Here is a 17132-nt window from a genome sequence, read left to right on the forward strand (position 1 = left end):
ACTACTACAGAGAACTCGCCAGGATCTTCGGAAGCCCAGTTCCCATTATCGTCGCCCAGGCACGGCTCAGTGAACGGAGCAACATCGCGGAGGAGGCCTGGAAGGACCAGGCCCTAACCCAGAGTCATCTTGATCAGCTTCTCCTCGAGACCCAGAACCAGCTCGAGAAAGAGGACGACACAGATCCAGAGCTACAGAAAGGAGCTGAAAGACTTCACAATGCCCTGCAAGATCTTCGCCTCGACACGGATCAAAGAGAACAGCTGGAGAGAGAAGCCAGAAAAGACCTCACCAAAAAACTCCAGCAAGGTGACGCTCTCCTAAAAAGAGCAGAGACTGAATTGAAAGAAAGAGACTATAAAACCTGGGCCTGCAAAACACACTTGCAAGCGGCCCGAGCTAAATTCAACAAGCTCCAAGATGAACTTGACACTGTTCACAACCGAACTGAGACAATCTCACAGGTTACAGAGTGGCTGGATCGGAGAAACGCACACCACAAAATTTCTCCCGGGCCGCCACTCCAACCCTTTCAGCCAAGAACCCAGAGCTGGAAAAGGGGGTGTAACAAGAACCAGCTTACAAGAACATCTGTCAACAACGGAGGGAAGAGAACCCTTCCAGAGAACGCATGTCACCAAACCCTGCACTGCTCACAGAGAACTTCACAAGCTAGCCAGAAGCATCTCTACATTCATTCCAGATCCTGCAGGAGGACATGATGTTCATGCTTCTTTACAAGCCGTTGACTTTCATTTGCAAACTGTCGCCAACGTGACAGATGTGAACACATTGTACCTGTTAAAAATCACGGCCAGCCGTGATGTGCATTGCTTTCTGGATCGTCAACCAGAGACTGTCAAAGCGTACTACCAGCAACTGCTACAGACTTTGATTCTTGAATTCTCTGATCCAAACTCAGACCATGGGCTCCTTATTGCTATGGACCTCAAACAGGGCCGATTTGAAAACCCACAGACTTTCTGTAGTCCGCTACGAAACACCTACTTCGGAGCATGCAACGAACCAGGTATGGAACAGGATTTCAACTTAAAAACTCTGTTCCTCCCAAACCTACATGCCAGTTGGAGTTTTCATCTCAGAGTCCCAGCGTGTCCCCGTAACAGGACTACACAAGAGTTACGGAACTTAGCCCACAAAGCTTGCACCAAGCAAAAGACTATTTGTGAAAAGACTGTGAAAAACCCCAACGTCTCTGTCTCTGAGCACTGCTTGGAGTTAACCCTAGATGGCGCTCTACAACACCACAGTCACAGACATCTTTACAGAGAGTCAATACCATTCCAAGCCAGCAGAGGGCAACACAGTGCAGCCACGTCTGAGACAGCAGAGATCCTGAGGGTGCTGAAAGATCTTCTTCACATGAATACTCGCAAGGAAGATGAGCCAAGCACCCAGAACACTGCCCGAGCTCCACAGTCAACAGCTACAGCTAACTGAACGAGACAGCACAGGTCCTCACACCAGGTACCACAAACACAAGGTACCAGAAAATGCTGTTTTGACTACCTGCCTTCGCAGCGAGCTACACAAGACCGGTCCTCATCACCCACCGATCGTCCCACCTGCCCTAATGCCAACATTCCTGGGCAGCCCTGTCAAAAAGGGGGTGGGTCAAAAAGGAGTCAACAGGGAAGACCTGATCGACACAGGATTAAACCTGACGGTGATCTCATCTTACCTTTTCAAAAGACTCCAATTTGAAGCTAAGAGACAAGATCGAACTCTTACACCTCAAACTTATGAACTGAATGTACAGGTGTACAGACAGGATGACATCCAGTTTGAACAGGTTGTTTCCATTCACCTGACATTCGTTCCGATGAGTCTAATACATCCCATGTATGTCCCACCAATGAACACTCATACATTGCTCATCGACAAAGACCTGCTAGAACACTTTGACCCTTTTCTGAACTTCAAACAGCTAAAAGACTTTGCTCAAGTGCGAGAACCTCTTTCTCTCCAGCCACACAGGTTGCTAGAGCCAGACTGTCAGGTCGCAGAGGTCACGGGAACTCCCACAGAGCCAGACGGTCAGGTCACAGAGGTCACGGGAACCCCAGCAGCCAGCCATGAGTACAACGCCCTAACAACAGGCCCAAGTTCAAGCCTCTGTACCTTAGTCAACAAACAGGGTACGGTGGTACCAGCCTACACCAAAGGGGTCGCTGTTCGGCTCAACCTGCAAGGTGGTCAAACCTTACACCACACGCTGGGTTTCTTCCAATCCTCACCTGAATGTGTGGAACTCGGACTCACACTTGCAAACAAGCATGTCAAACACCAACACCTGTTCCAGCAATGTGATAACATCACAAAAACACACAATGTGATCGTGTACTGGAAGAAGGTAAAAGGACACTCAAAGTTACCAAGTCTAGAAGAGGACTTTGAAGATAACACTGACACCCTTGCCAAAACTGGCACACTAAACAACATTCTGTGGTCACTCCCAACCCACCCACCCACATTCAAGGTTGAAGTGATTACACACAGCACAAGAACTTTACTAGCTAAACTGCCTACCTCAGAATCGCTTACGCAGGCTCCGTTGTCTACACAGACCAACATAGCGGACATGCGGGCTTCTGAAACCTTGATAATGACTTTACCACCTCTCAGACCCCTCCATCCACCCTGGCAACCAGTCTACAGTCACTGACAACCAAAGCCCCAGACCACTGCATGATACACAAACCATGCTGCGTGCACAGAACAATATTGTGGGTTGTGCACCGTCTGACATCACAATGCCAGGGCGTGTAATGCCACGGAGCAAAAGGGGGATAAGGCCAATATATTTCCATGACGCAGCATGTGCTGCACCACGCAGCACCAGAGCCACTGACACAACACTGAGGCAAGCGTCATGCCAGCAGCAAGATGTGGCAAAACATGGGCGAGGGCGAGCTAAACCCAGTCGCCGCCCACGAAGCAAAGAGACTGTCCTGTCCAACCAAAGACAGGCCTTGTTTGTTTCTTTCTCCCCTTTCTCTCTCTCTCTCCCTATTATCTGTACCAGGATGCTGCTGTGGTTTGCCGTGCCGTGCTGTCAGCCAAAGAGAGGACAGCTGCCACCGAGAAAACCGCTGAGACTCCTGACTACCGATGACAGGGCACACTACCCCAGCACTGTAACCAAATACAGCTGTACAAGGTTCCGATGGAGAGAGGACTCCCTCACTCACACGGAGGCCGATGTCAAACACCTGTTCAGCCAATATGAGAAAGTGACGGTTACACAAATGGAGTTAGGTGGACACCACCACCGCTCCAAACAGCTCCCGGGAGCTTTGCTTAGAGCCGCTGCTGCTGCCGCCAGAATGTTTAACATTGTTATGTCCAGTGTCAATGCAGCGAACCAGACTGTAAACTCCTTGAAACCACTGTTTACTGTCTTCCAGAAGGACTTTACCCAGACTCAGCTGTTTACAGCGTTAACAACAGACATGCTGTGGGAGGTTAGCTCCTCCAAAGACAGCCTAACCACGAGTAAAACCCCACCATACATGATACCCTTAAGCCTTGTGTTAACTGTGCTGTCTTACACCATCACCATGCCAGCTGACCTGCTACGAATGCACCTGGCCAACTCTCTGGATAGCGCCTTCCTACGGCACGTAAACCCCAAACAGAGAGAAGTGAACGTGCTCCTGAACCAACTCATCAGCGAGTCAAACCAAGTCTACAGACCTAAAGACATTGTCAGTGTCAGGATGTGGAAGAGCAACACCCACACCAAAACACACATTCCAAATGTGGTGGCCTACCACGACAGCAACACACAGCTGTACCTGGCCCCAAACATGCACATGTGTACTTTAACCAAAGACATTCATTATCTCTGCCTTAGCAAACCCTTCCTCAGACACAACTCTGAAGGAATCTGCGAGCTGCAACCCTGGGTCAGCGATACGCGCTGCCCTGCCGAAGCCAAGCCTCGTACACAAGTCACAGAAACGCAAGCAGAGATTGTGGGTAACAGATGGCTCGTCAACACTCCTGTGCGCTCAGCTATGCTGACCTACGACCAGCATGACACCGCCACCCGTGCCAACCTGCTGGACCAAGTACTGAAAGGTACCACCCAACACATTGACATTACTCCTGTCGATACAGCCCTCCAAGCACTGTCTCGACAGCCCATTCTGAACCAGTCATCTGCGGTCCTAGCCTGGACTGCTGCCGACACTGCACGGTGCATCTCCACCGTCATTGGTCCCGCCCTTACTCTTGGCGTGACCTTCATCCTATACAGGATACTCAACGAGATGCAAACCTCTACAGCCAAACTCACGACAACTGTGGCTGGAGGTCTCCGATGGAATCCCCGGAAAAGGGATGCAAAGTCAAAGACAATACCGAACCTCACCAAGCTGAATCCTCAGCTTCAGGAACCACCTGTCATCATGACCCACCTGCTGCATGACCATCACGATTCACCTGTCATCTGCCCATCCGGGATGATTGCCGTCCGATGATGTCCACACAGGGACTTCATCTGACGAAAGGGGGAGATGTAACAGATATGCAGGTCAGCGATTCATGGGTTAAATTCTGTTTTATAAATTCAGACTGTTGGTACTAAATGCCAGCCTGGCTGGACTTAAACTATTTACGATGCCCATGCGAGCTTCAAAGAAGAAACGAAAACCCCCAACCCAAATTCTTCCAACACTGGAGACAAAGGAACTTTTCGTATAAGTTCCTTACTTTCATTTTATTATTAATATGTATTTTAATTATGTTTATGGATTGCATAAAATGGTTAATCCTTGTTATGTGAAGAGTATAAGTTGCAAGCTTATACTTTAGGAAATGTCTTTCCTCACTTTAACTTCCTCAAAGAGAGCCATGTCTCTGCAACCCCCACTTTTGCAGGTCGTAAAGTTTACGACCACACTGGAGAGGAGAGAAGCCAAATCTTCTCCCCAATGCATTCTATGGAATGAATTTGTTACCTGTTAGTTTTTATGCTGTATAAATGTATTACGTATTCCCTTTTGGTACATTTAGATGTTTCCCAACATCTGCAGTGTTATCATGTGTTAAGCAAATCTTTCAGATGTAGAATTACACATATTTAATGTAACTTCATGTTTTGATCACATATACCTATTATGTTTAGTCTTGTTCTAATCGTCATGCTTTGACAGACCCATTTATCTAGAGCAAAGTAATGAAAAATGTATTTAATCTGGAATAATGAAGTTGCTTTAATATTCCTGATGAAATCGGACAGGCCCTAAATCATCAGGGGTTTGTCTCAACCGAGACAAAGGAACTTTCCCTCCGCTTCAGATCGCGGACATTCATTGGATGCTCCCTCGAAAATGGGCGTGAACTATTTCAAGCTATAAGAATTGACCAAACAAGGTCCACTCTTGTGCTCTTCTTGCGCTCTTCTTGCTCTTCTTCCCGTTCTCCGTTCTCGGACACGTCGCTCCGCGCGGCCTCGGGCCGCGCTCAGTTCTCCTCCCTGAGACTGAGGAGAGGAAAGCCATTTTCATGGCTCATTTGGAAACTTTCATTTTCGTTGTTTTGTTTTCTTTTCTTTACTAAGTTTATTCAACGATTCGCCTCTCCACACAATGAAGACGAATTCTGGAACATTGTTTGTTGAACCTTTCAAATACCGCGCGAAGATGAACGAACACCTCTTTGCAACAAAGGAACACGTGACTCCACGCTCACGCCAAGATCCAGCGCAGCGTGCACGCGCGTCACACGGCCTCCGGCCCACGCGCGCAGTTTTCAAAGGACCACGTGACATCACACGTGCGTCGCCGGTACCACGCTCACCCACTGGGCCATGCAAGTATCGTTTTCTATGGAGATTTAAATGCTGCTTTAAAGTGTTGCTATTATTTGATTCGTTGTTGGTTCCACTAAGGTTTACTGACTGATTTTCATACCTGAGCTCATTCTGTGATCTCTCTCGCTTTCTACACTTCTCTCTCTCGCTCTCTCCCTCTCTCTCTCTCTCTCTCTCTCTATTATTTGGATTCCGTTATGTCTGGTAAATGTTTATTGTCTGTATTTTCGTACGCATATTTACTCTGTGTGATTTGTAGTTTGATGTATTACTAGTTGAATTATTAAAAACCCATATATAAAATGATTGACTTTGGACTCCACCCCACTCACATTACGAGTCACTGAAATGTTTTGGTCTTTAGCTACAAGCTCTAAATTTAGAAACTAAATTTATCATAAGGATAGGATAATATTTTCATGGCCAGAGAATACTTTTCCTTGAATTATAAGGCGTGATAACTTTATTGAAAATTGATAGGTCTACAGTGGTGTGCTGGACATACCACGGTTTGATCTGCATTTACAGTAAGAGATATCACAATAATTGATATGAAGAATCTAATATTGACATATTAATGAGTAAATTACAGTGCCCTGTGATTAGTATTGGTATTGGCAATTGAGCTATTTTTCATAATCAATAAAATTAAATGTAACTGTCATCTGAGATATATATTAATCAAATTCTTGATTAATTATTCAAATTCCCTATATATCATTTGAGTTAATTACTATGTAAAACTCAATGTTGTTACACATTACTTCTGCACAAGTACCAGAACAAAAACCAGCTCAGCAGCCTCATTCTTCCTCAGGTAAGTCTAACAGGCTGTTGGGAATGTGTTTGTCACAGTGCACAGCCATCAATTCAGCTTAACATGCTCTGTGGATCCCAGTTTTAATATTGTGGTCCCTTAGCACCACCTCGGGCCCTCACTACAAGGACCCATAATCCTCCATTGCCACTGGCAGTCACGTCACAGCAATGCTTTCTCAGTGCCCATGGAGACTGCTGTGATGTTGAAGGCAGTTCAGCCTAATGTGTTGGAAATGTCAACGATCAATGTTTAGGCTTAGCAGTCCGAGAGAGTGCAAAATCCAAATGAAAGAGGTCTCAGAGCTGGATTGGCCATGCATCCGCAGGGATAATGGTTAATTGCAATGCAACAGACCAATTGTTTACCAAAATTATATATGTAAAATTGAGTTGAGAAATGTTTAGTATCATTTTTTTATGATGTTGAGTTTAATAAATATTAGTGCTGTCAAAAGATTAGTCGTTTTCAAAAGAAAAGTTTTTGTTTACATAATACATTTGTGTGTGTGTGTACTGTATATATTTATTATGTACATGTATATATAAATAAAAACATATGAATGAAGATATTTCATAAAAATATGCTAGGTTTATATATTAAATACATTTATATATAATATAAATATGAACATACATGTATACATATACATGTAAATATTTAAAAAATATATACTGGATGTGTGTCTTTATACAGTATATACATAATAAATGATACACAGTATACACATGTATCATGTTAACAAAAAATTATTTTGGATGCAATTCATCACGACTAATCGTTTGACAGCCCAAATAAATATTTATCCATTTTTATTTTAGTTCACTTTTTTAATCTCATACTTTAATCGAAGCAAGAACACCATATGTACAAATACCTTAACATACTTGAGCCATAAATGACTGACAGACATCGACACAGGGGGGGTTTGTCTTTGCCATTACATTCCCTTAAAAAGTAGTAAAGAGGCAGTGGGTTAGTCATGCCATTGATTTTAGACACTGATCACTGTATGACCTGTGCTTCTGTGTACATCATTAGGTATTACTGCTAATATTTTTCCATTTGAGTTGACCCAAATCTAGTGAATTACTGTTGCATGCACTGTCAGCTAAAGCACATCTGTCTTTTTGATGCGCAGTGCACACAGTGGTTGATAAATAAGGTGGGTCATGAGGGAAGCTTTTGGCAGTGATTTCTGTGTACACTCAGTCAGTCCAAAATCCTGCGAATGAAAGAATGTGATATTATGCAAATGAGCCACGACTGACATGTATACATTTTGAATATTGCTTAGACTGCCTGTGGCAAAATATCCATATTCATGGCAAAATGTTTTCATGCTTTCCTCAATTATACGAGTCAGAACAGCTCAAATGTCAGGTGTTGGGCTTATGTCCTCTCCCTGGCCTTGACTTCCACCTGGAGCTCACACCTCGCAGAGTCTTTAAAAGCAAGTTGCCATGGTTGCACAGTTGTAAAAGAGGCGTAAAAGGCAAAATAATTGAGAGAGGAGGTGTGAAGGTGATCAGGAACATATAATTTAGGACCCCCTGTTGCTTTTTTTGTTATTGAAGGCATGTTTTGTTAAAACTGAAATTGAATATTTATATATAACCTTTCCTAAGCATTAGCCTTAAGGAATTCCAAGTGTCTGTACTTACAACAGAATGGAACCATAGATGATATAGAAATTATAAAAGTACACAAAATAAAACTGCAAGTGCGATAGGATGTTAAAGATGTCAAGGAGATTAAGTAAAAAATAAAATAAAGATAAAATAAGGGAAAGACTGCTTAGAAATAAATCCCATTTGTCAACTTGGTTGGCATTTTGAGGAGGAATGACAGGATGGGATCAGCACAGATAAATCGGTGAAAAAGTTTGCATGACTATACTCTTTAAATGGGTCATTCTCAAAATATTGCAACAAACATTTCTCTTAACTTTTCTGTCATAAATTGAAATTATGATGCACAAAATGTTTGTTCAGAAAATATTTTGATGCCATTTTCTTTTCCATTTACCTCCATATAATGAATATTAAATAAGGGCAACTGCATTATTTACTACGGAAGTCGTAAGTGGCCATGTATTATAATCATATTTGTGATCGCAACATAACGAAAGTTGTTTTCTCGTGATCACAACTTAATATTTTCTTGTGATCTTGACTTAACTAAAATTGTATTCTTGTGAGCACGATATAACAAACTTTTTTTTTTTTTTACGATTTGTTTGGTCTACTGATGCTATAGTAATGAACAGCTTTGACACACATCTGATAGACAGATAAACTGTGCGCTCTTACTGTATGTAGTGGATATTTCGGCAAATTTTGCTTCACTTAGTAATAATGTCTACAATATATAAATAAAGGATAATCAATCACTGTAGGTGACAGTACGGTAAACATGTTGTTTGTGTAATTAACGTTTAAATGGTCAAAGCAACACTGCAAACACAGGTGTAGCGCCTTCAGGATGCAGAGAAATATTCTAAAATCTTTTAGAGCTTCTTGGTTTCAACTCACATTTAATTTTCCTTTTATTTGAAATTAAATTATAGATAATTTGTCATTTTTAGAAGTCATGATATGCTGTGAACTGATATCATGTGCGTTACAAGCTTCTCTTTGAAAAGAGTGTTTATGTGTGTGTGTGTGGGGGGGGGGCTAAACACAACATCCCCACTTATTACCTGACAATGATATAGTTCATAAATGCACAAATAAAGATATAGATGCAAACAGAACATAGTGACATCAACCTTGGTTTTAATAAGCAGTTATTTTATAACACAGAATGCTATTGTAATGAGTCATGCATCTAGCAAGAACTTAACAATAGACAAAATACTCATGTTGATTCTAGCATTTAACATTTATGAATTAATGAAATGTCAGTAATGAACAATACTGCACAAATTATAGCGATCATGAAGAAAGTCCTTATTCTGTCCCAAATGTGTGCAGTAAAGTGGATATACAGTATACACCCCATCAGAAACGCTATATAGCTGCTGTTCCATAAGTGCTAAGTGAAAAGGTTCAAATATTCCCACCACTCTGAAGACGTTATTGATTGATAAGTTATTAACTGATAAGTTATTAATTTAGTTAAGTCAATATTTTTTGAGAATGACCCAGTTAGAGCTTCCTTTCTGTGCTCCTACTGTGCTCCTATTGGGCCATACAAGTCTTTTTTCAGTGCAGTTTTCAATTCAGCAAGAGACTCTGGTGGAATACTGTGGTTTCTGTGACCTTTGACCCCAGTTGTTTCCCTCACAGATACAGATCAAGCTTGGTTGTTGTGACAGATTCCCTTCCTCCCATCTGCTTGAAAGTGGCAGTCTAGTAAACACGCCAGAGGGAGTGAAGAACAGATACAGACACAATATTCTCACCCACAGATTTACCTTGGAGTTTTGAGACATAAAGTAGTTTTTTATTTTCTTATATAGCACAGCATAACCATAAGTGAAGAGGTTAGCACTCAGCTCTGGTGATGGAGGGATATTTACACTTCTCTCCTGCAATCAGCAGCCCTGGGACTTTAGGATCACAACTGGATATAGCAGATCAGTGTTATGTTTTATAGCAAGCATATATGTGTCATGTATTGTGTTTGATTTACTTCACATCAAGCATGATGCTGAATTGTGCAGAGGTGTGCAAAAAGCAAGTACCAGGAACAAGTGGGTTTTTATGACTGAAGGCCAGCTGTAATCTCGGGTTTAAAGATTTACAGATAAAAGCAGAGTGCACAGTTTCTCTATTCCCATAGATGGGGACTGTCTTGCCCCGGTTTTGATGCCCCAGCTCTGTGGACAAGGGCCTCTCTTGTGCTTTTCCATGGGCTGTCAGCGGCACCCTTAGTGTGTATTATTTGCTGGAGTCATGCACAACATTATTGTCCTCCTGACTGCTGTGCTGAAATGCATAATCGTCAGGAAACAACAGAGCAATTGACCCCTGTTTGCAGTGAATAAAAGTGCTTGAATGCAGGGATCAGGGATGCAACATGTAACTGCTGTGGCTGAACACGCATTTCTGCTTTTAACGAGTTCTGTTGCCTGCTTTTAACAAAAGCTTTTAGGTTTACAACAACCTCTCTCTTTCTTTATGTGCTACTATATGCACTTTGTAGAAATGTATCAGCTTATAATGGTTAGCAAAAGTTACAACCGGCAGAACTTCCTAAAAACAAAAGCCTAAATGTAAATTTGTTGTGACAGTGCATTGAAACTGCAATACAAAATTCAATGCAACAAGACTGACTGCAGCAGTGTGAATACAAAGCTCCCATAATATAAAATGACATTGTTCACTGCTTGTTTCTGCATTTTGCATTCTCTTGGTTTTGTTATCAATTTGCATTAGGCTTTACTGACAGTGAAATTGAATGTGGTTACTATTATTCATTTTTCAAAATAACTTATGTTACCCTGGACCACAAAACCAGCCAAAAGTCACGCAGGTATATTTGTAGCAATGGCCAACAATAAATGTTCTTTTATTTTAAATAGATAAAATTATCTATTTTTCTTTTATGCCAAAAATCATTTGGATATTAGGATATATATATAGTAAAGATCACTTTCCATGAAGATATTTTGTAAATTTCCTACCATAAATATAAAAAAATGTGTTATCATTAGTAATATGCATTGATAAAAGACTTCATTTGGACACCTTTAAAAGGGATTTGTTCTTTTTTGCATCCTCAGATTCCAGATTTTCAAATAGTTGTATCTCGGCCAAATATCTTAACAAACCATGTATAAATGGAAAGCTTATTTATTGAACTTTCACCACATTTTGTGGTTCAGGGTCACATATTGTGTCTACAAAAACAGATTTCAGTGCTATTATAGTACAGATCCATATGATTGAAAAAACATAATATATGGTTTTATATGTGAAATATGATGTTAGGTAACACAGTTTTTTATGTTATACTTTATTTTAAGGTGTTCTCATTACAGTGCATTTATACATTTAAGTACCAAGTAATATTAATTAACTATATGTACTTACTATTGGATTAGGGTTACTTGCATGTAGTTATACATAATTAATTGTTATTATAATAGTAAGTACATGTAACAAGTAACAAGGGCACCTTAAAATACCTTTTACCTTTTTTTTTTATCATGATTTGAAACTTTCAATCACAATGATTATTTTATTATATTATATTATAAGTTTTAGTCTAAAACGCTTCTTAAAAATCATGTTTTACATGAGTACATTGTTATTCCAATCAGATTGTCCAGTTTTTTTTATTAATTGTGTATAGTAGTAAACATTGTATTTATTTGTAATAAATCTGAATATTTATTAACATTACAACACACACACATGCATGCGCAAACACACAGTTATATTACGGTATACACAGAAATCACTGCCAATATATATATATATATATATATATTCATATTTTCTTTAACTTTATAGTTGCGGCTAATTTGGCTAGTGTAGCTTCTTCCAAGTGACAGATTAATTAGCAATAGTTTTCTCCTCTTGTTTAAGGTTGATATTTCCATTTTATTTACCCCTGGCAATGCTCGTGTTATAGTTGGGTACTTGCTATTGTAGCAATAAAGCGCTTGAGGGGGATCTTGATCAAATGAGGAGTTTACTGAACATCGAAGGAGATAACAGACAATATACAACAAATTAACATTATTAACTACGGACGAGGAAGAACTGAACAGACAGGGTATTTGAGCACACAGGAAGTAATGAGGGAACTGGAGACAGGTGGGGATCAATCAATTAACTAAACAAGAACAGGAAAAAGACCAAATAAGGAAACAGACAGTCCATGAACCTAACAGCTCGATTATATGTGTAGTTGCATATTTTCAGTGCTGTCCAGTCCGCCTCTATTAGAACAGAATCACTGCTCTAGGACTGTTTGCTGTGAAATTTAAGATACATTTTTATTATGAAGTTACTTTTATAAATTCATCTAGGCACCTCACTCTTATTTCTCATCATGTTTCTGATGAGGGCACATTGTATAGTGTATCAGTGTGTGGGTCGTGTGGCAGCTTTTGTTTCACAGGTCGAGTGTGTTTTGTTGTTGTTTGGCATTAAGCCATGTCTCCGGTCTGCCAGTCTGTGTCAATAATTCTGGGCCAAAGTTTCAGCCCGTGACACAGTTTGTTTGCAGAAAGATGGTGTTGAATAATCAATTGTAAAATTGTCTTGCTCTCTCACTCCTTCCCCTTTCCTCGTTTCCATGTAAGTAACTCATGCCACAAAGTCTGTTTAAAATGCTATTTACAGAAAGAATATTCTCAGGTGCTTTGAGCACTGAAGCTGCCTGTCAGCAATGCACTCTCACGGATGTGTGTGTGAGTATATTTGTATGTATCTAGGTGATGCTGTCTAAGTGGTAATTAAACATCAGTCTGAGTGTGTGGAACTCTTGACATTCAGGAAACAGCAGACAGAGACAGAGACAGAGAGAGAGAGCAACAGTAAAACCATCTCATCAGAAAGTCTGTGAGAGTGAGAGAAAAAGAAAAAGAAAGAGAATATACTGCTAAACAAATGCAGAAAAGCTGTCTTTTTCCAGGTCAGCTCTTAAAGGGCAACAGTAGACTGTAGGGAAGAAATATATATTAAAAAAATGAATATAATATTATAAATTATTGCTATGAATAATAGCAATTGAGTAATTTCACAATATTGATGGGACATTCTTGAACAATTCGTTCATTGTGAACAATTCGTTCATTTTAAGCGAATCTTTAATGTGACTCCGGAAGAACGAGTCGTCTCGGAGCTCATAAATGGCTGCTGAGGTCGTATTCTCAAGTGAAGCGAGTTGAGACTTGGACCCAGAAACAACGCTTCTTACGTCATCACTTAACAGCCGAATTGTCTTGTCTATTCTCTTTCCGGCTCAAGACTGCACTGGTTGCACTTATGGGTCTGTCATGTGATGAATGAAGACTCAAAACACCTGAAAACTCACGAGATGAACTAATCAATTCTCTTTCCGACTCAAACTGCATTGGTTAAAGTACTGCAAAAATGCTTTTCTTACTTAGAGTTTTTTGTTTTGTGTCTAGTCCAAATATCAAAAAATTCTTAAATCAAGAAGTATTTTCTAGACAAGTAAAAATTATTGTCTCTAAGGGAGACAATTCTATTGACTAGAAACAATACAGAAACTCTAAGTAAGGAAAGCCTTTTATTTATTTATTTATTTATTTTTTGCAGTGAAATCGCATGATGAGTTGAGTCTGATTAAGTTTGTGGACAGAAACTGTCAGTTACACAGTCTGTGTATAAATGAAAGTACTTTTTTTTGTTAAAATTACATAACTTTACATACCCCATGTTCCAAACCTGTATGTCTTTCTTTTCTCTGTAGAATTTAAAAGAAGATATTTGTACAATGCTTGTTCAACAAAACTGTTGTCAATAGGATCTAAAAAACACATCTAAACCGTACTTTTGAGACATTTTTGGAAATGTCTTTATTGTGTTTTGCCACAGTCAGAAATGATCATTTTTGCAAGGATTATGCCTTTAAAATGAACACAAATCTGTCAAAAAATTATATTATTATTATTCAGATCTTTAAATCAGTTGAAATTATTTTTGTCTTGCTCTCTGTAATTCTTTTTCTGTCCCTCCACTTGTTATGCACTCTTTGCTTTTTAGGTATCCCCTTAATCCTGCTTCTCTCATTTCACACTCTGTGCCATCATATAAGAATGCTAATAAGATCACTAGGGATTACCTTCTTTTCATTTTTAAAAACCTACTTTTGCATCTTAACCTCCTTTTGAGAGTTTTTTTTTTTTCATACATACAGTTGAGGAAGCTTCATTGTCATTCTTAAGGGTAGAAAAATAGGGGAGGAAAAACAACAGAGGACACATGGCAGGCAGATATTGACATAGCCGATCCTTGAGTCTTTGAGCTGGACTATTTGATGTTTTCCAGTCGGGCACTATTCCTTTGAAAATGAAGGGGGTTTGCCTCCACCCCACTGTCTGAACTCCCCCTTTCTCCATATAATATCTACAGGGGAAACGGGAGATTTGGGATTTCGATCAGTAGAGCTGCCATGTCCTTGAAGCAGCTGAGCCCTGGTAGCTCCTGGCGCCTCCAAAAACTGCTTAACCTGTTGTTGGCTAAAACTGAATGGGAATATTTGATTGGAATTGGTTCTTAGTGGTTTCTTTTTTCTCTTTGTTGTATTTAGCAACATAAACTGAATGGGTTCTGTCAGGCTCAATCAAAATGAGTAAAAGTCAAAATGACTAATAATAGTCGCTAACAAACTCAGATGTGCTAGCATGCTGTTAAAGAGCTGCCCCATCATTTGTGGAATTAAAGCCCCCTGGCACTACATGACAAAAGCTCCCATGTCCCTCAGGGCAAGGTCGCCGCGCACAATTCACAAAACCAAAGTCAATAATGACTGGAGCTCAAAGCAGCTGCCATACAAAATTAAGACAAAGAGCTGAATGAGTGAGAACATGGCAACTCAGCAGGTAACACAGGTGTTGGGAAGCAGTAGAAGACGCTGAGTGATGTTGTGGTGTTTTGGGTACACCATTTAGATTTCACAGTAATTATTGAGCCAAGGTGCCCTTTAAGCTGATCTTTTTCTAGCCATTGGTGTTGAAGCCTTTCAATGGTGTATCATATATGAATCAGTGGCTTCATGCTGATTCTTACCAAGGGAGTATAGTTGGATTATGACTGAGAAGGAGGACTGTGGTTTAATAATTTGAGAGATTTATTATATTCGATGAGATTTCAAGCGCAACATTTATATTGATGCAATTAATAACAATTTTAAATGTAATCTTTAGCAAATTTTAAAAGGAATATCATTTTTGTCATACTGTACATTATTGTACTTAAATTCACATGTAATATTTAAAACAACATTTAACAAAATGTAAAAAATGTAAAAAAACAAATAAATAAATAATAGAGCATTTTAACAAAGGTAATTTATTGTATAATGGGTCATAATAACAAAAACTAAATTATGAATGTCACAGACCACTTGGAAACAAAAAAAGTGTTCAAGAAATAATCAAATGATTAAATATCTACATTATATTTAAAAATAGATGAATATAGTATATTTAAATTGTTTTCTGTTTGTTGAGTCATCTTTGCTAAAGTTCTTCAGCGGAAATCTTCAGATTAAGAGCAGCTTTTTTTTCTCTTAAGTCATTTGAAGCTTCTTTTCAATATCCACTGGCTTCATATTGACTCAGTGTTGGGATTTTGTTATAGATATTTGAAATATAATTCATAGCAAAAAGCTTGATTTTCCCACTCAAACTGGGCTATTTTGAGGTGCATTATAATGCAGCACCCTTCAGTTTATCCAGTAGTTTCAGTGAAATTATATACTTTTACAGAATGTATTTGCTGTTTTAAAGAATCCTCATATACTAGAAAGATGTTAGCAAGAATATTTATTGAAAGACTTTGCAATTGTCACAGATATAACAGAACTTCTCAGCAAGACTGTAACTGAAACCACAATTAAGAAAGTGTTTAAGTTTGTCAAGGCAAGCTTTGATGCTGGCTCGAAAAAACCTTGACTTAAAATTAATAGAAGTTTTGAAGGTTATATGCATTATGCATTTGAAATGAAAGAAACTCTGTAAGAAGAAGGAAAAGAGAAATAACATCTGTCCCATCCTGTGATTTTAAGCTGCTGTTATAGATTTATCTGCTACCATGGTTTGCCTAGGATTTTCCTAAACGGTTGACTGATCCAAGGAGACTGAAGGAAAGAGAATAAGGAGAGGAAGGAAGTGGGGGGGAAATAAGGACGTGTTAGACGTCTAGTCAAATAATGAGCTTCAAGACATAGGCCACCAGTGGATTAGAGAGATTGGTGACAAATTGTCCTTAAGGAACCTAAAGTCTTTCTCTGCCAAAGACCAATTGGCAACGTTGACTCTTTCTGGTCGTACATAGACATCCACTGGGCAAGATGCCAGTCATCAGCATGAAATCTACATTTTTACACATGTACACTACTGTTCAATATTTTGGTGTCAAAAATATTTTGTTTTTTGTTTTTAAGAAAGTAATACTTTTATTCAGCAAGAACACATTAAATTGATTAGTTGTTTTTATTGTATTTTTTAATAAATGCAGCCTTAGTGAGCATTAAAGGCATCTCTCTAAGACATTAAAAAATCTTACCAGCCCCAAACTTTTGAACAGTAGCATATCTTATTTTATTGTAAACAATTCAATGATGCATAATATGCACTTAAGGCATTGTTTTAGCAAATTAACTTTTGTTCTTGATTCATTTTGGTATGTTATACCCATTTTACACAATCCAGAAAATTGCTGATGGTTAAAAAATATCAAGGAGATTTTTCTTTACTCCTGAAAATCCAATATCCTTCGAATACAAATAAATCAAATTATAGAAATAAAATGGGCTGCAGCTGACATT

At 39.3% G+C, this 17132-nt stretch overlaps 1 pseudogene; it reads right to left on the reverse strand.

The window, feature by feature from the left end:
- The window catches only part of LOC113062682 (translocation protein SEC63 homolog), a 19626-nt pseudogene extending 9114 nt beyond the window's left edge, over positions 1 to 10512 (reverse strand).
- Positions 10513 to 17132: the final 6620 nt, after the last annotated feature.

This window comes from Carassius auratus, chromosome 45 (assembly GCF_003368295.1).
Source record: "Carassius auratus strain Wakin chromosome 45, ASM336829v1, whole genome shotgun sequence".
Taxonomy (NCBI): domain Eukaryota; kingdom Metazoa; phylum Chordata; class Actinopteri; order Cypriniformes; family Cyprinidae; genus Carassius; species Carassius auratus.